This window comes from Emys orbicularis, chromosome 7 (assembly GCF_028017835.1).
Source record: "Emys orbicularis isolate rEmyOrb1 chromosome 7, rEmyOrb1.hap1, whole genome shotgun sequence".
NCBI classification, from domain to species: Eukaryota; Metazoa; Chordata; order Testudines; family Emydidae; genus Emys; species Emys orbicularis.
Window position 1 is genome coordinate 112,687,052 of NC_088689.1, and position 20,189 is coordinate 112,707,240.

At 42.4% G+C, this 20,189-nt stretch overlaps 1 protein-coding gene across 1 annotated transcript in view; it reads left to right on the forward strand.

The window, feature by feature from the left end:
- Positions 1 to 20,189, forward strand: part of TMCC1 (transmembrane and coiled-coil domain family 1) — a 152,941-nt gene that overhangs the window by 93,270 nt on the left and 39,482 nt on the right. The window lies entirely within an intron of this gene.

Here is a 20,189-nt window from a genome sequence, read left to right on the forward strand (position 1 = left end):
ATGTTAGAGCCCTCAGAATCTATTCTGTTCTGTCTTCCTCAGAATTAAGACTGGAAGCTGGTTCCAAGAGCTTGTTGGTGTAGTTTCTAGATTGCCCAGAAGAGGTCATGCAGACTTGCAGCCTCTGTCCACTTGGGTAGTGAATAAGACTGAGATTGTAGCTGGTTTTACCATACTCAGTGACCCCATTTTCAGCCATTCAAAGCTTTCCATAAATGCTCTGATTAAAAATAGCGAAATATTTTCAGTTCTGGCAGAAGGGGCAACGGTGGCTTTGTTTGCCACACTTGTCCACATAATTCACAACTTTCCACACTGTCCTTCACCTTGTAGGTGCTTAAATCTACTTGCAAAAATAACAGGAGTACTTGTGGCACCTTAGAGACTAACAAATTTATTAGAGCATAAGCTTTCGTGGGCTACAACCCACTTCTTCGGATGCAACCGAAGAAGTGGGTTGTAGCCCACGAAAGCTTATGCTCTAATAAATTTGTTAGTCTCTAAGGTGCCACAAGTACTCCTGTTATTTTTGCGGATACAGACTAACACGGCTGCTACTCTAAATCTACTTGATTACTCATTTCTGCATCTGTTGTTAAAGGGCCCGGGAAGTAAAGAATCTCTTCTTCCTCCCCTTCACCCTCTTCCCCCCATAGATGGAGAAACTAAGGCAGAGGATACAGTTTGCCCACATTTCCCAGACGAAATTGATGTAAAATGTGGGGTGAGGATTTAGGAGTTCTGGCTTTCAGTCCTGTGCTCTGATCATTTGACACTACCTAGGTTTCAACAAAACATTATTTCTTCCCCCTTTATAAAAACACTTTTTTTTTATAGCTGCCCTGATCACTTTCAGGTTGACAAGAAGCACCTTCCCTCTTGCTTTATTAATTTTCAGAGACCAAAAGCCTAACTTCAAATCTCCTCCTGTCTGTGTCAGTGACTGGAAGTATTTTTAGTGGGCTTAGAAATGTTTGTGATGTGTTCATGTGACAAGGGCAGTTCACTTGTTTGGAGTTGCTGTTGATTTCTAGAATATCCATTCAGGGCTTTTGCCAACATATACAGGGTACTCCTGTTTCATATTACAGTGACACTGCTTTGTCAGGGTAGAATTCAGCCCAGCATGGCTGGAGCCTGTCTCTGCTAACCTCATTCCGTAGTACAGCATGCTCAAGCTAAGGAGAGGCATTTGCATAGACTGCAAATTCCTTCACTTACTTCAGAACCAGTATGGAAACCTCATTGACTTCTTCTGAAACAGTATGTTTTTTCTTTTCCCCTCAAATGTGGTGATATTGAGTTGTAAATATGGCTAGTTTGCTAGATAGACATGTGAATAGGCAATGAATATCTAGGCGCAGCATTTCTGTCAGGCACAGCTTACAACTTTGGTATTTGCACTCTAAAATTCTGTATAATGGCTGCTATTTACTACTACGAAAGAAACAAAATTAAATATATATCATGTACTTTCTCTTGTGTAACTAAACCACATTTCTTCATCTCTTTGGATTTGTGAGGAGAGAGACTTGGGACTTGTATATTGCCTTATCTGTTGTTGCCCCAACTCTGAGTATTAAAAACTAGAAAACCAATCGTGCTACTGATGGACTACTTGTTTTTAAAAGGTTTGTTCAGTTTTACTGTGTGGGTGGCTCTCGTGATGAGAGATGGCTTGTGTGCAAAATAAAGCTCTTTTGGTTCGATGACTTATTAGAAATCATTTTTAATTCAAAAGGTCCTTGTCTTTTGTCTCCTTGTTAGGGTTGTTCCAGCTATGGTAAGTGACTTTTTTTTCCCCCTTGATAGCTGAGGTCAGACTTTCCTGCAGCAGTACGCAACAGAGATGCTGAACTTGCGTCTCAAGCAGCATAGAATGTTCAGAATTTGACAAAAAATGCAAAGCACAGATTTGCCTATCAGTAGGTCCAGAGGAAGCAAATATACTTGCATTAATATTAGGATTGTTTTTTTTAAATAGCATAAAATTTATTCTGATCCTAGTATGTAGGCAGTTTATTCACATAACTCCTTGCTCTTCAAGCCAAGAATCTACCTCTTCTGGCATCCGTCCACCTGTCTCTCCTGGTTTTACAAGCAGTCTTTATGGATGGCTTTGAAACCAGGTGCTTGAACAATAGAACAGTGATGCTTCTCCGACTCCTGGCAAGTAAAACTGTCTTCTTAAAACTAGGTGAAGATTAAGTTATTTTTGCAGTAACTAAAATGGTCTGTTAATGCTACTGGGAGTGAAAATACACAATGTTTACTAGTTTGTGGGATCCAAATAAAGATTTTTCCATACAGCAAGTTTAAACTTAATTTATTTTCTGTCTTAACGGTTAATGTTTTCAATGTAGGCTTTGTTTGAAACTGTTGGGTTTTTTAATGCTCCCTCCTTTGAGTCAGCAATACTGACACATCTCCATTTGTTCAGAGGTTATAAAAGGTCAGCCTGCTGTGGCTGCATCTAGCTTAACATCCAACTACAATTTGTATCAGGAAATATCGGAGAGGGAGGGGTGGAGCAGTGGCTGCAAATAAATGGAGATCCATAGGAATGAAAATGACATACTGTATTGGCGTCTGTGCTCTTGCTCGCAGAGCACAGAGCTGCTTTGTTGGGACAGAATGTGAAAATAGTCAAAGCATTTAAACTATTTGCTTTTATTTGAATATGCTTTCTTTTATACTGCTCTGATAAATCACCAGACTAGAATGTTGAGCCATTACAACTCCAAAGGTGACTTGCAAAGAAAGAAATTGGGCTTGTGCACATGTTGGTTTTTATGATTTATCAAGAAGGCCTGAAAATTTAAAAAATAATTGTTTGGGTTTTTTGAATTAGAAATTCAGATGATGTCTAGCTGGCAGGCTCTGACTGGAGAACTAGTGTGAGAGACTAATGAAAGCTGAGTTGTTTAGAGGGGAAGGACCTTTTAGTCCATCTGCTAAAAAAAAAATTTGGTGATACCTGTGTAATTTAGTAAGTCATATTTTGACTAAGGAAGTTTTTGTTAAAGATTTAGCACCTTTATTCCATTCAACTGAGATCTCTCAGTAAACAGCCTGCAGGCCTACTAATAGTTCTCCCAACATCACGGCTATGGCTACACTGGCGCTTTACAGCGCTGCAACTTTCTCGCTCGAGTGTGAAAAAACAACCCCCTGAGCGCAAGTTACAGCGCTGTAAAGCGCCAGTGTAAACAGTGCCCCAGCGCTGGGAGCCACGCTCCCAGCGCTGTAAGCTAATCCCCTCGTGGAGTTGGAGTACCTGCAGCACTGGGAGAGCTCTCTCCCAGCGCTGGCGCACGACCACACTCGCTTTGGAGTTTCGAGTGTAGCCACGGCCCAAAACAGATCATCCTTTGCAGTCCTCCTATTTCTAAAGTTTATAAGAAAAGGGGACGGGGAAGCACTTTGCAGGTCACCTTTAAAGGAAGGAAAATCATTTTATTGCTGAAAATGGGGGGAGGGATAGCTCAGTGGTTTGAGCATTGGCCTGCTAAACCCAGGGTTGTGAGTTCAATCCTTGAGGGGGCCACTTAGGGATCTGGGGCAAAATTAGTACTTGGTCCTGCTAGTGAAGGCAGGGGGCTGGACTCGATGACCTTTCAAGGTCCCTTCCAGTTCTAGGAGATAGGATATCTCCAAAAAAAAAAAAATGCAGAATTGGGATCTGTGCATTAAGAAAATGTTTATCTTTGGTGTTGCAGTTCTGAGATTTTTATATTAGGTCACTAAGAAGTCTCAGCACCAGGGGCGGCCCTAGACTAGCTGCCAGCAACTGGCACCCTAGGCAAACCATGCAATCGGCATGCCCCCAAACTCCAAGGGCAGATCTAGGCTGAGATTTTTGGTAAACTGGGAAACATTTTGCCCCTTTTTTCCTTTTAATGTTTAAGTTTTTTTGTTTTTAAAAACAGAGGCTTAATTATTCAAGTTTGTCAGTCAGTCTGTCCAACCAATGTTTCTGAGATCAGATAAAATAGAGAGACGAAATTTTCAGAATAGATTTGTACATGACAGCTAGATGATATTTCAGTCCAATTTCAAATAAAAATGCATTAAAAATGTTAATTAGTTTTTATTACAAATCCAAAATCATCCATTACGCTTTTCTGCTTTAACTGCCATTACCACCACATCCAATATAGAAAGAAATAAGAGAACTCTTCAATGAACTTTAACCTGTATTTACAAAACACTCCAAATAAAAAACAATCTGTGCTCTAAAAACATGACTTTTCTTGCTTTAAGTTTTGAAAATTCAGTCACTAGTTCTTTTTATCAATTTTAACTTTGAGAAGCTACGTTCCCCACTAGCTATGGAAACTGGCAAAGTTAAAAGAATGCGTAGAGCTATACAAATGTTTGGAAAACTGAGTTTATTTTCACAAACAAACTTCAGAACTTCTTCAGGAGTGGAATGTTTCTTAAGTCATTTTGAAAAAGCCTGAAGCTCACTACACAAATCTGTAGCATCAATGTCTTTTGAATTTTCATGAGTCAATGCCGACTCCAGTTTTATACAAAATTCTCTTATTAGTTTTGCTATGGATATCGTATAGAAAGCCAAATACTGACTGTAGCTGCTGCATCTGTTGAAATCGTTCATCATCCGAGTAAATAGCAGAAACAAGGACTGTGAAGTAGAAATTCACTTTGAACCTTTGTTTTGGGTTCTGAATCGGTGCGTCTCATCCTTCATATGAAAACTGCTGTTTCTTTTGCCGAATGCGAACTAGCTCTGGTTCAAATTCTGTTGGAAAGTCTATTTCTTCAGCAAGCTCGAAAGAATCTACCAGTGTTCTTTCGAACCCTTCATCACTCCAGAATATTTTTAGTTTGCTGCAGTTTTTGAATAGCAGAATGTATGTTCAAGTTCTTTTCCTGAAGCTGCTGACTAGTGAGGTTAATCTCGAAAAGGATATTCTACCTTAAAATGAGTGAAGTCACAAATTTGAACTTGGAAAGGCCATTTGCAAGAGCTTCTGCATCTGAACGTGCCATATTGCCAGATGATCCAGTAAAGGTAGTGTCATCAGAAATTTCAATGAGGGCATCATAAATGTTTCCAAGTTCATAGCGAAGAGGCTTCAAAGCATCAATGTGACTCTCCCATCTTGTCTGACTAAGTGGTTTCACAGTTAGAGAATTCACATTGCGAGTCAGAATCTCCCAACGGCGTGTTGAGCCTGAGATAAACAAGATGCACAAGGTCAAAGAAACTGCTTGCCTCCAAACAGCATCTAGCAGCATCATTGACAACCAAATTCAGAGAATGCGCACTGCAAGGAACGAAAAATGCCCTAGGATTGATTTCCATCATTCTTTGCACACCATTGTCTTTACCCTTCATATTACTCCCATTATAACAGCCTTGGCCAAGTGAGTTTTCAACAGATGATGACATTGTTTCAAGCTCTTGTAGAATAATTTGTCATAAATGCTCCAGTCATCGCCTTCAGTGATACGAAACCCAAAAATGTTCCTTTATGAGCACTTCAGCATTATCTTCATCTGCAGATTTTTCCATATCCACAAAACAAATGATCATAGTCATTTGTTCAACATGACTCAAATCTGGTGCACAGTCCAGTATTATTGAAAAGTATTTTGCAGAATGAGTAGCTTCTACAATTTTCTTTTTAATGGCATTTGCTAGGATTTGAATCAGTTCATTCTGCATATTTTTTTCCTAAGTAATGAACCTGTGTTTCATGATCAATTATTTTACGTAGATGCTCCTCAATGACTGGATCAAACAAAGCTCGGTATTCAACAAATTTTAAAAAGTTTCCATTACCTGGAGTGTATAATTTTTCATTTCTGCCGTGGAATGCAAAATTTTGCCCATCAAGAACTCTCACTAAAGCAATCAGACGCTCTAATATTTGTTGCCAATATTCTTCTTTTTCCTTGATCACACATAAATTTTCTTCAATAGTTTTTCCTTTTTTCAATCATAATTCAAGTTCTTTCCAATTTTGAAAACATTCCAAATGTTCTGCACTACTTTCATGTGAAGAGAGAATTGAAGTTGTTTTTCCAGTCTTTTGAACCATTTTCAGGAAGTGATGTACCAATTGCTTGATTTCTAAACAATTTGCATCAAAAGCAAAACAGTCCTTCGACACTGAATTTTGGAACCAGTTTCGATGAATTTCTTCCCCATTAATGAGTTTCCTCTTGTAATGCTGAGCAGAGAATTTTATTTCCATCCTTAGGGAAGGGAAATTCATGAACTTGTTCGGGTCCATGTTCCACGAGAATTTGCTGCACACTGTCATCACATCTGGGCCATGAAGCTGGGTCCCCATTCTGTAATTTGTTCGTAACTTCCTCATCCTTCCTTCCTTCTACTTCATTTACTTCAATTTCTGCATGTCTCTCTGAAGGTGAATAAATTTTCTCCACTTCCATATCCGTCTGATGCTGTGAGCTGCCTTCATCTAGAAGTAAGTTTCCATCATCTTGAGTTTCCAAACTGCTTTTTTGTGGATGTGAGCTACTCTCATCTCGAAGTAATATACCTTCATCTTGATGTTCCAAACTGCTTCCATGCAGATGTGAGCTAACCTCCTCTCCAAGTAAAATTCCTTCTTCTGTATGCTGTGAACTGCTCCCATCTTTATTTGGATTAAAGAGAAGGTATTTCAGGAAGGATCCCTGCTGTTTTGCTTGGTCCTTTTCTTTCTCAGCCTTTTGTTTTACGATACTCAGCTCCTGAGGGTTTTCTTTTTCCTCTTTCTGCCTTGGGGCATTTGAATATCGTTATGTACTAACTGTGCTCCTGACTGGAAGCATTATAGCGTTAAGGATGACTGACACACCACATGGTTGGCAATTTAAACGACGTTGCAGCCATCCCAACACGTCCTTTCACTGCTTAAAGGTTCAATGATTAGGCCTTAGAAAATCATGGAAGAACTGCAGTAGTTGAGGGGGAAGTGATGAATGGATGGTAAAGATTTCAGAAGGGGGGGTAAGAAGTAGTTCTGGCAATTTTCCAGAGGTAAGATATCAGCAAGAAAGCTGTAGGAGAAAAAGGCATTTCATGGTCAAAGATGACTCCAAAGATTTCTGACATTGAGAGTGGAGATGAGAATGACAGTCAGGATTTTTTACCTAAAGGAAGGCTTTGTCTCATGAAGCATGCAGTAAGTTGTGGTTATGGTACACTCCAAAGCTCACAAGCAGATGAGGGAACAGAACAGGTAACCAAGGCTGAAACTAGTTTGGAGATATCCCAGAGGAAGATGGGAGATGGTTAAGAGTACAGAGCCAAGAACAGAACTTTCATGCAATTCCATAAGAGAGGGGAAGACTTAAAGCCTAACCCGGAAATGAGAGGGAAGCATTTGAAGAGGTGGGATTCAAACCAGTTGGATACAATGAGTTCTTGTTCACTAATCCATAGTATTGAAAATTGTCCTGACATGGAGAGAGAAGCAAAACCTGATGTCTCCTCCTTTATCAGCATCTTAATTCCACATCATTTTAGCAATCTCTTATTTGTCACGAATGTGTCTGGCTTGCATTTAACTTCCTCTACACTTTGCCCTGTGGACCAACAGTTATGTGGGATGAAGGGGGTGCATATTTTAGGGAAAGACTGGTGGAGGCAAAAAGGGTTAAAGAGAAAAAGAAAAGAAACATCAGGTAATCCGATGGCCAGTCAACTTTACAGCCAGTGAGAATGGGATGGAACCTCTTCTGTCAGTGAATTGAGTTTTAACAGATCGCTGGTAACAGCTGATATTATTGTCAAATTTTATCAGAGGCTTTTGTCCATGTCAGGTGAAACTTCATACGCTTCTGGGATAAGACCCTCAGTTCATGAAGGGTGCCAGGTCTACACTTAAACTGCTACGGTGGCACAGCTAGCTGTTCTCCTGTCGGCATAGGTAATCCATCTCCTGGAAAGGGTAGCTTTGTCTACAGAAGAATTCTTCCACCAGCCTAGCACTATCTACACCAGAGGTTAGGTTGGCATAGTTACATCTCTTGGGGGGGGGGGGTTGATTTTTTTCCATGCCTGCGAGACATATCTATGCCAATGTAAGTTCCCAGTGTAGACCAGCCCTGAGTTTAGCAAGTATGCCACATTGGGGAGTAATTCAGCAATGATGTCTTGCAAATTATTCTTAATCTTTTTTTTTTTCTTTTTTTTTTTTTTTAAGAAAAATGTAAAGAGAAATTGCTGTGTGCCAGTCACTGACTTTGATAGCCTATTCCATAATCCAAACACTGGCACGTAAAGAAATTCTGATCAGCCTATCAGAATTCTGAACACTATCTCTGAAGTTTTGCAACATCAACAAAATTTTCCGATATTCTCTGTGTAATCAGTGTCCTTGTCCATAGTTTACATTCACATGCTTGGTTTTTGTAATCTGAGGTAATGGAGTTTTTCTAGATGATTCATTCATGGCTAATTTACAGCAGATAGTAGATCCTTTTTAGACTGGCATGAAGTTATTAGCAACTAATGCATGGTCTTAATCAAATGTTTAATTAATTACAGTGAGCAACTCTGGCAAATGGACTTGGTTAATGTGAAAATTACTTACTGATGTAAAGGTTTCATTAGTCTTTCTGTTAGTAGTATTTTTGTAGAGATTTGCTCTGCAGGTACCAACGTTGTACTGAATATCTAACAAAATTATCAGTTGCTTCAGATTTTCACTTACACGGTGTTTTTAGCCCAGTCCATTGCTGATAAAACAGCAGTCATGTGAACATTAACTAGTGCAACAGAAAAAAATAAACCCTGTACTGATGCTTTGCATGGGAATTCTGGCTCCATAATCTTTGGCAGGGACTTGGAACGCCTTTAGAAATCATGAAAGACTTTCTGGGAGCATCTTTTATTTTTACTTTATTAGAAAACACTCTAGTTATTACTTACTTTTAAGCAAATCTGAGTAGTATTCATGAATGTAAGCTACACTGCACACAGCCCAGGAGCTTTAATTGATTGTAGGGTGATTTTTGCTTCCTTGTCTTAGAGCAGAGGTTCTCAAATTGTGGTCCGCGAGCTCCATTCAGTTGATCCGCGGATAGTTCCCTCTCAGGTGCGCGCCTCACTGGCCGCACATAAGGGAATGAAGGGCCACCCACCTAATTAGTGGAGCCGCACAGGCGTAGCTCCCCTAATTAGGTGCCTGGCCCTGGAGAAGATGCAGATGTAAGGTGAGGTGGTTGCCTTGGGGGGAATAGGGGGTAGGTGGGAGGGGGCAATGGGCTGAGAAGAGGGGGTGGGGGGAATTTGGGACGTGCAGGGCTGAAGAAGTGAGGGTTTTTTACCCACAAAAGCTTATATCCAAATAAATCTGTTACTCTTTAAGGTGCCACCAGACTCCTTGTTGTTTTTGTGGATACAGACTAACACGGCTACCCCCTGATACTGGAATTAGAAGGTTACACACTTCATTGCTTCTGCAGGCCGCTCTCATTGTGCACACCAGGGGTTTTCTGTCTCCCTCCCTTCCCCCATTCTCCTCCATTTCCCCTTCATCTCTTCCACCCCCACCTCCCCACCCCCCATTATTTCTTTTTTCTGACTCGAAGATAGGCTATTTAGGGGTGTCAACATTTTAAAGGCTCTTGGGATGATGGGCAGAGCTGAGTTGGGGGATGTTATGATGGAAGGTGTTAATGGTTTCATCAGCTGGGTCTTTGATCTATATGCAGTTACAGACCTGGTTGAAGCTGCTGGGGCTCAGGATGTCTCTCCCTTCTAGTTTTCCTATTTTCAGCAGAATCAATACGATTTTGCCCACTGCTGTCTAGACCATGTCCCTAAAATTGTGGAGTTGATTGGATGCACCATTCAAACATTATATTACATACAAAGAAATGTCATCAAGTCGAGTGTAGGGCCTCAATTCGCTTGGCCAATTAGCCCACTTACGTAATGTATGAAGAGACACATTGGAGGAAGCCTATGTGAGTATAGAGATTACAGTTCATTGATTAGAAATTCCTGGAGTGAACAGTCTCATCTTTTCTATGCAGTGTCTAATCTGAAATGATTAATGGGTCACTTTGTCTTTGTGAACTGGAGGGATTAATTAGCTATTAAGAAAGTAATAGTATAATGCGTACAGGAGGAGGGGACGGTATCAGGCCCCAAAAGTTAGATAAGTGACCTGTGATGATTGGCCGTTAATCCTTATTAACAATAGAATTCTGTTATATATCATACACAGTCACACCCACAGATTTCCATGCACTTTACAAAAGAGGCTTTTATTATTTCCATTTTACAGATGAGTAAACTAAAACACAGGGAGGAGGGAGGTGAAGTGATTTCCCAGATTCACAAAGCTAGTTAACTGCAGAGTGGGGAATAAAATCCAAATAATATCCAAAAGGAATAGAGATTTTTATGTTGCCAACAGACAGTTGTAACAGATAGGTGACATAAAAATTGTTCACATTGAACTGGGATCTAGAAATTTGATAGTGATTCCATTATGAACTGCAGAAACCAGTTTGGGTATGGGAAGGGAAGAAATTTGAACATTGACTTTTCACTCCGGTCAATAAAGGGTCATTAGTCTGTCTTAGGAGATACCAGTTCACTCCGCAGGAGCTGCTTAGCTAGAAGGAAAGGGAAAGAACCCAGAAGGTTCCATGGCAGTTGAAAAGTTGATTGTGGTGAGGGTGGACTCAGTCACCAGCAATGCACAGCCCAAGACAAACCCTGAGTACTGACAGTGGGTATGAGGCCTCAAGTCTGGAGAAATATAAGGTAATTTTGAGATGCCTCGTTCCAGCTAATGGAATTTAGCCCATAAAATTATAGAAAGTAGGTGTATTGTAGGTTCCAGCAGTAACAGACAAACCTGTCTGAAGAGAGAACCACTGTCTGCTTAGTATCAACATTAAGATCAAGGTAAAATAAGGGACAGCTATGTGGCTTGAAGGCATATAGCACTAGGCTCTCTCTCCTAGGAAATCTCAGAATGCTTTTCAGTCGTACCCCTTCAGGTAGCTGGGAATTCAGCCCCTTTCTTGAAGCGCTACCTTCTCTCCACCTGGCAATTGCTGAACTCTGCAGTTTGTATTTACCTTTTAATAGCAGGCTTGGGAGACAACCAGCAGCAGCTCTAAAGTGGTCATTTTGCAGTCTCTTGCTGAAGTTGCAAATCTCTTTCTGAGGAAGGTATGATTTTTAGCTCTATTCATGTTCTCTTTTGACTTTTTCATTGCTGTGGAGGTAGCAAGTTCAGTACAGCCTCTGAAACAAGGTGAGCTGGTGGATCCCATTACTGCTGAATGGGGATTTGGTTATAGTGAAGGAGAATGGGTTTACCTTGCCAAGCCTCTCCAGGAAGAGAATGATGAGAATGGGACCACCCCTAAAAACACTGGCGGTAGTAGGGATTGCAGGTCACTGAATCCTTCTCCCTCTACCACTCAGACAACAAAAGATCAGGGTATTTAGGCTTGTTGGGAATGTTCTGAGCAGAGAAGTTATTGAACAAACAGGCCCATTTCCAGCCCCAAATAGAGCAAGTTCCCAAACCTCAGCTGCCTTTTGGATTGGTATTGAACCCTGAAACGAGAACTGAAAGGTCACAGTGAAAGATTCCTTTGTACTGTAGCCAAATGCCATTCTCCATTATGCCTATATACGTTATTTGTATGAAAATACTGTAATTGTGTGTCTGAAACAGAACTTCAGCAGCACTAGTGATGTACCTTCCACATACTGTACTGTGTAGTAATCAGTACCTTCACAACCCCGGCCCTGTCTATACTAGAGGAGTTTTTCAAAAATGTCTTGCCTTTGTTAATACTGGTTCAGCTCCACTGGCTGTCTGCAACATCGGACATCCCTTAATTAAACTGTCTGCCAGCATTTTGAAGCACCATGGCATAAGCCAGGGGTGGGCAAACTATGGGCCACGTCTGACCCATCAGATGTTTTAATCGAGCTCCCACTAGGGAGAGGGGTCTGGGGCTTGCCCAGCTCCAGCACTCCTGTCGGGGAGCGGGGTCGGGGGCTTGCCCTGCTCCGCGCAGCTCCCAGAAGCAGCGGCATGTCCCTACATGTAGGGGCAGCCAGGGGGCTCTGCAATCCACATACTGCCCCACCCTAAGCGCCGCCCCCGCAGCTTCCCTTGCCCGGGATCCGCAGCCAATGGGAGCGGCAGGGGCGGTGCCTGCGGACAAGGCAGCGTGCAGAGCCACCCGTCCAGTGCTGCACCTCCGCGTAGGAGCCTGAGGGGGGACATGCTGTTGCTTCTGGGAGCTTCTTGAGGTAAGCACTGTGCGGAGCCTGCATCCCTGACCACCTCCCATGCCCCAACTCTGATCCCGCTCCTGCACCCCGGAGTCCGCAACCCCAGCCGGAGCCCTCCCTCCCCTCCACACACACCCCAACCCCCTGCCATGCCCGGAGTCCCCTTCCACACCCTGAACTCATTTCTGGCCCCAACCGCAGTGCCCGCATCTCCAGCTGGAGCCCTCACCCCCTCCCACACCCCAACCCCCAATTTTGTGAGCATTCATGGCCCGCCATATAATTTCCATACCCCAGATGTGGCCCTCAGGCCAAAAAGTTTGCTCACCCCTGTCATAAACCCTGCTCAGAATATGTCTAAAACATGATCAGCAGCTAGCTATGGTGGTACTCCCAATTTTGCTAACACTGGTAAAGTTGAACTGTTGGCAATGATCAGGAATATTTGAAAAATTCCCTAGTATAGACAGGGCCTAAAATGATCTGCCTCTTTACACACACTTTATTCTCTTAACTTAGTACAGGGAGCCCTCTACTGGCTAATTATAACCATAACTACATTTTGTAGCTTGAAAGTGGGAAGTTGGGTGTACCTTATTATTTAGACATCTGGGATTGGAATTTGTTAATAAAGTACCCTCCCGCACTCCCTTGATATTCAGGATGCTGCACAGTGACTCAAGCTAAACTAATTATTAAAAACACTTTAAAATGCAATAGGAACACCTTGCTAAGATCACACAGACCAGATAAGAAAACTGTTTATGGGAGTCTGTACAGGAAGAAGGGACAGGTTCCATATATGAGAATAACCATAATTATATTTTTAAAAAAACGTTGAAGATTAGTGGAGAAAGGGTTTCATATGAGGGTTAATAATGGGGTGAAAAGACTGGGACAGATGACTCGGAGAAGCAAGCCCCTGAAATCCTTAAAAGACAGATGGAGTTGACTATGAATGTCCATCTAGATAAAGTTCAAGGAGAAAGTCTCTGATATAGTGAGAACCCTAGATGCCTGAGCTTAGATTAGAAGGTAAATATTAAATAACGTGCATGTTTAATTTAAAGTTCTCCAGACAAAACTCCACCATTTGAAAGTCTACATAATAACTTGATTATTTCTTGCATGCTGTTTCCTAACTTGCATATATGCCAGTGGGAAGTTAAGGGGGCTTGTTTTTAAGCCTCTGCAGCCTTTCTGGATTATAATAAGCACGGAAACAGACTGTCATCTTTGTGTTTGGGGGTTATGTGGGTCAAGACCAGATCTTGGTGATTAGTTCCTCTTGCGACAGTGTAAAAACTTGCTAATTACCACATGATTAAACAAAGCATTTTACAAGATGTCTGGTATCACTGAGATTATAGATGCTGTGAGTCTTCATTTATTCACTCTAATTTAAGGTTTTGCGTGCTGGTAATACATTTTAACATTTTTAGAAGGTCTCTTTCTAGAAGTCTATATTATATAACTAAACTATTGTATGTAAAGTAAACAAGGTTTTCAAAATGTTTAAGAAGTGTCATTTAAAATTAAACTAAAATGCTGATCTTACACCACCAGCCTGCTCAGCTCGCTGCCAGCCTGGGGTTCTGTTCACCTAGGCCGGTAGAGGGCTGATCAGGGCCTGCGGCCGGGACCCCAGACCTGGAGCGGGGGGTGTTTCAGGGGTCAGGGCTGGGGGAAGGGGGTTCAGGGCAGAAGGCTGGGGTGTGTGGCAGGGGTTCAGAGATCAGAGCAGAGGGCTGGGGTGTGTGGCGGGGGTTCAGAGATCAGGGCAGAGGGCTGGGTGTGTGTTGGGGTGTGGGGGGTTCAGGGCAGAAGGCTGAGTGTGTGGGGGGGTTCAGGGCAGAGGGATGGGGCTGTGGGGGTGCAGGGCAGAAGGCTGGGTGTGTGGGGTGCGGGGGTTCAGGGCAGAGGGCTGGGGGGTGCAGGGCAGAAGGCTGGGTGTTTGTTGGGGTGTGGGGGGTTCAAGGCAGAAGGCTGGGGGTATGGGGGTGCAGGGCAGAAGGCTGAGTGTGTTGGGGTGGGGGGGTTCAGGGCAGAGGGGTGGGGGGGTGCAGGGCAGAAGGCTGAGGTGCTCGGCTCGTAGGGGTGGTCCCAGCCCCCTGCCCTGAGTGGCTCATGGCAGGGGGCTGGAAGGGATATGCCCTGTTCCACCCCCTTCCCCCAGGCTCCGTCCCTACCTCTCTCTGCGTCCTCTACGGAGCAGGGAGCACGCTGCCACTCTTCCCCCTCCCCCTCGCTAGGGCCATCAGCTGATTGGCCAGGGATGGAGAGGAGGCGGGGCCGGAAAGCACCACGCTGGGGGAAGAAGCTGGGGAGGGGGGAAGCTTGGCTGCCACAGAACCAAGCTTCTGCCTCCTGCCCCCGCAGGGGAGAGCGATGGGCGGGGGGGCTGAGTGGGGCTGGGGGTTGGGACCGCAGCAGGGAGCTGCATGCTACTCAGAATCGGCTCGCGTGCCGTGTTTGGCACACGTGCCGTAGGTTGCAGACCCCTGGTTTAAAACTTTTCAGTTAGCCTCTATTTAGCTCAAGTGCCACATAGGAGAAAAGATTCAGCATCTCCATCTCTTCATTAGTTGTGGGCACATTCGCAGCCTTTGAATCCTCCAGCAAAACCACAGGAGATCAGAAATGATATTCTTGATACTTCTAATGTTAAAACTGAGCAGGTGAAAAAACCTTTTATGCCTTCTTTATATGTCATAAAGAAATAGAAAGGGGACAAACCCGTTTATTCCTGTGCAACTCCTTTGCCATTCACAGTATCATGTACAATCTGGCAGCTACATCAGGGCTTGTTGAAGTTTAAATCAAAGGACCTTTTAAGAGGAAAGCTTTGCTTGTTCTTATCTGTTCCCTGCAAAGTTAGATGTCAGATGGCGAGTGACTAATCTGTGATTGGTTTCAATAGGCACAGCAACCATTAGGTGCCTTTTTGGTTAATTTGTGTGCAACTTTTGTAATACAAGCAATTATAATGTATATAGAGTTGATTGTTGCTGCTGCTTGCTTACTTTCGGCTCCCTGTAGCATACAGGCCCCTTCTGCCTCTTAGAAAAGAAAGGCAAGCAATTGTCCTGTTTGTATGATTTCCTGTGAATAACCCCAGTTTTGGAAAGCCAAGCCCATATAATTTTGATTGTTTTATATAAACCAATGCAAAATGCTGTGTGGATGCTCCTTATATAGGTTTAGCTTGCGTTGGTAAACTAACACGTGCAAGCTAAACTGCTGTAAGTGTGTCCATACATGGTTTGTAGAAGTTTAGCTAAATCTGTTTTCAAACCAATATTTAATATCCAATATTGCAGAAACCGATTTACAGATTGCAAATACTGTACGTTTTAAAACAAAACTCCATTTTCTCCTTCATTTACCTGCCTAGACCTGATCTCATGGTTCTTTGTCTGCCCTGAGACAATGTAAGATATCGATATCACTGAGGGAGATCAGAAATAAAGCTCACCGACTGCTTAAAGTGCTAGCAAAGTTGTCAGTTGAGGTAGGGGACACAGAACCCTTACTTCCTATCCTGTCCTCTTCCTGGCTTTTCAGTTCATTCTTAGGGGCTTTAGTAATTCCTATACATTTTACATGCACATATAGAAGTATTTCCAAGTGCATTAGACATCATGTTACAAGGATCATATCACATAATCTACTTCAGTGAGAAATAATAGCAGCGTGTCCCTTTAAAAACAAAAAAACTTTGCATCATTTTTACTACAGTTATCCCTTTTATTGGTCCAATGAATAAGTTCCAAAGAATAAAGCTATGGAATGCGTATCCTTCCCTCTTTCTCCCCCCGGCCCCCGCCTTCCCCCAATCCTTTTCTAGACAGTGACCATTTATTTTAAACGAATAATGAGAGAGACTCCTGCAGCATGAAGAGAGGATATTTTTGGACCCCAAACCTCTGTGCATTAAAATATTAGCTCCAACAAATGAGATTGAATTATCTACCTGGTCACCTTCCTTCCTAGTATCAGAGCAGATATTCGTATCTCCTGCATGCAAATGGTACCAAAGGGCCCAACTGTCCATTAGACAAGGCCATAGATTTGAACTGCTGTTCCCAGTCTCCAACAGGAATGAGGGGGGGATGCAAGTGCATGAGTTTTGTATATTGGGTTCCTGTCCCATGTGGCTCTCGCTCATTGCTAACGTTGTGCAGATTTTGAGGGATGCTGCACTATTATAGATGCCATCCTTTGGATAAGAAAAACAAAGTGCCTCTTCTCTTCATCATTGGTGGTTGTCTGTGCTAAAACCTGCTTTTTGAAGCTCAGATTATCTTTGAGTGCACTCTAGTGTGGGTGACTCTGGATGGACTATTGTATAAAATATAGTAAAGTCTTGTCTTTATTGAGATTAAGTGACTGGGAGTGGGGGAATCCTTGTTTTAATTTGAAGGCAGTTAAGCCTTTTGAATTTTGAACTTATCAGTACAGTGATGCATTCTTGAGGATTTAAAAACAGTGTTTTCCTTTTGCACCCCTGAAAGTAAGTTGATTTGTGTCAAGAATTTGGCAAACCCAGTTGAAGTCTGACAGGGTTCACTGAACTGGAACTGAGCTTTCTTTTAAAGCTTTGCACTCCATATGCAGAATCAGAGCTGGCCATCCTTTGTTGTATTCAGAGAAAAAGCAAATTCGATAAAACTGAAAATAATTTGATAGGAAAATTCATTTGAAAAACAAGAAACAAAGTTGGTGGTGATTGTGCTGTCTTTACACTGCAAGTGGATCAGATGAATGCTTATATTGCACAGTTCATGTATACACAAGTAGGTAATGAATAGTCATTGTTTAATTTGGGTATAATTTATTAAGCATGGACATTGGCAATATGCTCAATACTGTAAAGACATAAATTTAGACAGCCCCTGCTTGTGAGCATCACAAAAGAGCTAGGACCAAGATTTTCAAAAATACAAGCCTAACACATAAGTCCATATTTAGGTTCCTATAGAAGTGACCTGTTTTTAAAAAATGTGGAGTATCTAGCAGGTTCCATTGACTTCTCAATCTGAGATTTATGGGGGGAATCTTTATCTATAAAGAACAAGGGTTACGTTTTTTCTTTTATGTCACCGGGAACAAAGTGTAATGAATTTATACTTCCAGGGCATACTGTCATATTTAATATTATACATCTAAAACTTTTTCTGTTACAAAGACCACCTTAAATGGTAAAAACAAGATAAAACATCTAATTTACTTTTCACTTTATGGGTGGTTTTTTTTGCACTCTTTCAGACTGGACAAACTAGTTTCTGGTGAATTTCACATTCAGGTTCTCATGCAGTAGCAGAAGCCACAATGTTTGAGTTACAGTGAGAGAAACATGTTTGAAAAAAACTTTCAACTGGAATTAAGGTATGGGGGGGGGTGTTTTGTTTTGTTTTGTTTTTAAGGAAGCCTCTTTGGGTTTAGTTCTTTTAAAACCTTATTTTACATTTTGGTTCAAATTAGACCTCCAATGTCACTTCCAACTATAGGGAATATCTCTTTTAAAAATTAGAGGAAAGTGAGTGGTATTAATGTGGCCAGATTATTTCCTTTCATCTCCCAAAATATTAACTCTTTGTATTACTTCTCTGTATGAAGGGTGGGATGAGATTTTCTTGAGTCTCAAATGACATCTTCTCTTAACTTTTGTTAAGCATGATCTGCTTTGACTCTGAACAGATCTAATGTTCAGAATCACTCTGACCTCTTGCTTCATTAATTCATTAACGTACGCTATGACGAAGTGGGAATTTTCTGTAATATTTTTATGAATCATGTGTGCCTCAGTTTCCCTCTGTACTTTGCATTGCTACTCAGTGGTGCAAAAGGGTTAAACCTGCTCTTGGAGCAGAGCAGGAGACAGGAGGTGTGTCTCTCATCCAACCAACTGGAGTGGAATGAATGGATCATTTAAAGTACTGGTCAAAACTGACAAATATCAACAGGGGGCTCCAGAGGGACAATGAAAACCCCAAGGATCGAACAATCAACAAAGGGGAAAGGTGGCAGATGGCTGACATAAGGGCAGCCCTTTGAAGAGACATAGGACCATCACCTTGAACTGACAAGGAGTTGGAAGGAGAGGGCCTAGAAGTAGAGTGTGTATCAGCTTGGCTGGCTGATTGCACTTATGGGGCCGGAATGGACTATCTCTAAAGGTTATTTTTCTAAACTAAGGACTTTGCAAGGCTGTCCTTACAGTTGGCTAATGAATCCTACTGTTTTGAAAAGGCTGCTGGCATCACTGCAAATACTTGCTATGGGGCATTGGTCCCTGAAGGGCATAAAAGCCTGACGAGGAGTCTATCTCATTGGCCAAAGCTCCCTGCATGAGACCAGAGTGCTGGAGCCTAGAGTCTCAGTCTCGGAGGCATTAAGGCCGTGGGGCCTACCCTTAAGGAAGATTGGGACCCCTTGGGGGTCTCTCACACAGAAGGAGTTCCTCCAAGGGACATAGTACAGATCCTGTGGATCCATGACTCTCACACATTCTCTCTGTCTCAATCTTAACTCACTGGTGTCCCTTCAGCCTTCTGCAGCTGCTGAATGTTGTTCATTTCCTGGAACTTTCTGTGCATAATAGGCAGTCGTGCATGTTTCCTTAAAGACCATGCTTCCTTTGGAGAGCTACTTTGCTCCATCCTTCTGTATCTGTTCTTTCATCTTGTGCAGTTACATAACACGTTTTTTGAGGGGTTGCATGTTCTGAAAGCTGTAGCATCCATCTTTTGTGTGTATGTACAAAAATCTTAGGACGTAAATACTAATGTGTGGAGTAAGTACCTCTATTTTGAAGTAATACTGTTTGAGACTTTAGGAAACAGCTGCGTAAGGACAGTTTGATCTCATAGTTAGACATCTGAATCTGCAAGCTGTGTTCATGTTACACAGCCGCTTTTCAGAACAATCACAGCTGGAGACTTTTCCTTGGTACACTTAACTTGATTCTGAGCTACCTCTTTTTTTTTAAAAAAAATTAGAGGTTCTTATCCAAATTTATTTTGATATGATAGACATAAACTATAATACAGGAATCCTCTTCCTCTACACTTGACAAATTTTGGCTGTGTCTTCTGGCTTATGGCTTACAGCAGTGGTTCCCAAACTTTTTACCAATTGCGTTTTGTCCATTTTTTTGCGATCCACCATTACATATGTACACCTCTACCACAGTACCACAGTCCTAATCCTGACCCAGTGTGGAGGCAGCTGGACTAAACCTGCATGGTGCTGCACCTCTGTACCAGGTCACGATGCCAGGATCAGAGAGCCAGGCCCAACTTCGCAGGACTGGAGCTGCCACTGCAGGATGAGCGTGGGGCAGCCTCACTCTTCAAAACAGACACATGCTTGTGCTCTCTCTTCCCCCTCACCCTCCCCAGCCAGGGCCCAGGGATGGGTTAATCTGGCCAGGATGTGGCCACCCATCTAGAACCATTGACCCACTGTTCGGGAAACACTGGTTTATAGCAGCGCTTACATCTTGGTCTTCTGTGGCACCTCAGCCTCCACTTGTGCACATACAGTTTTGCATGTGTTCACTTTCTCTGCATTGGCATCTCATATACAGTAAAAAATTCCTAAATTTTCCTATAAGTCTTTTATACACTTATGTGTTTAACAAAAAATTGATTTTGATATGATTTAATCCAGGCATATTCTGATGCCTGAGCATGAAATCCTTAGTGCACAGAAGCACAAATAAAATTGCATGTGTGTGAGAGAAGACCTATGCTGAATATCAGTTCCTTAATGTGTTAGGACTGTGTGATGTACAGGGCTGCCCAGAGCGGGGGGCAAGTGGGGCAATTTGCTCCAGGCCCCGGGCCCCACAGGGGCCCCCACGAGAATATAGTATTCTATAGTATTGCAACTTTTTTTTATGGAAGGGGCCCCCAAAATTGCT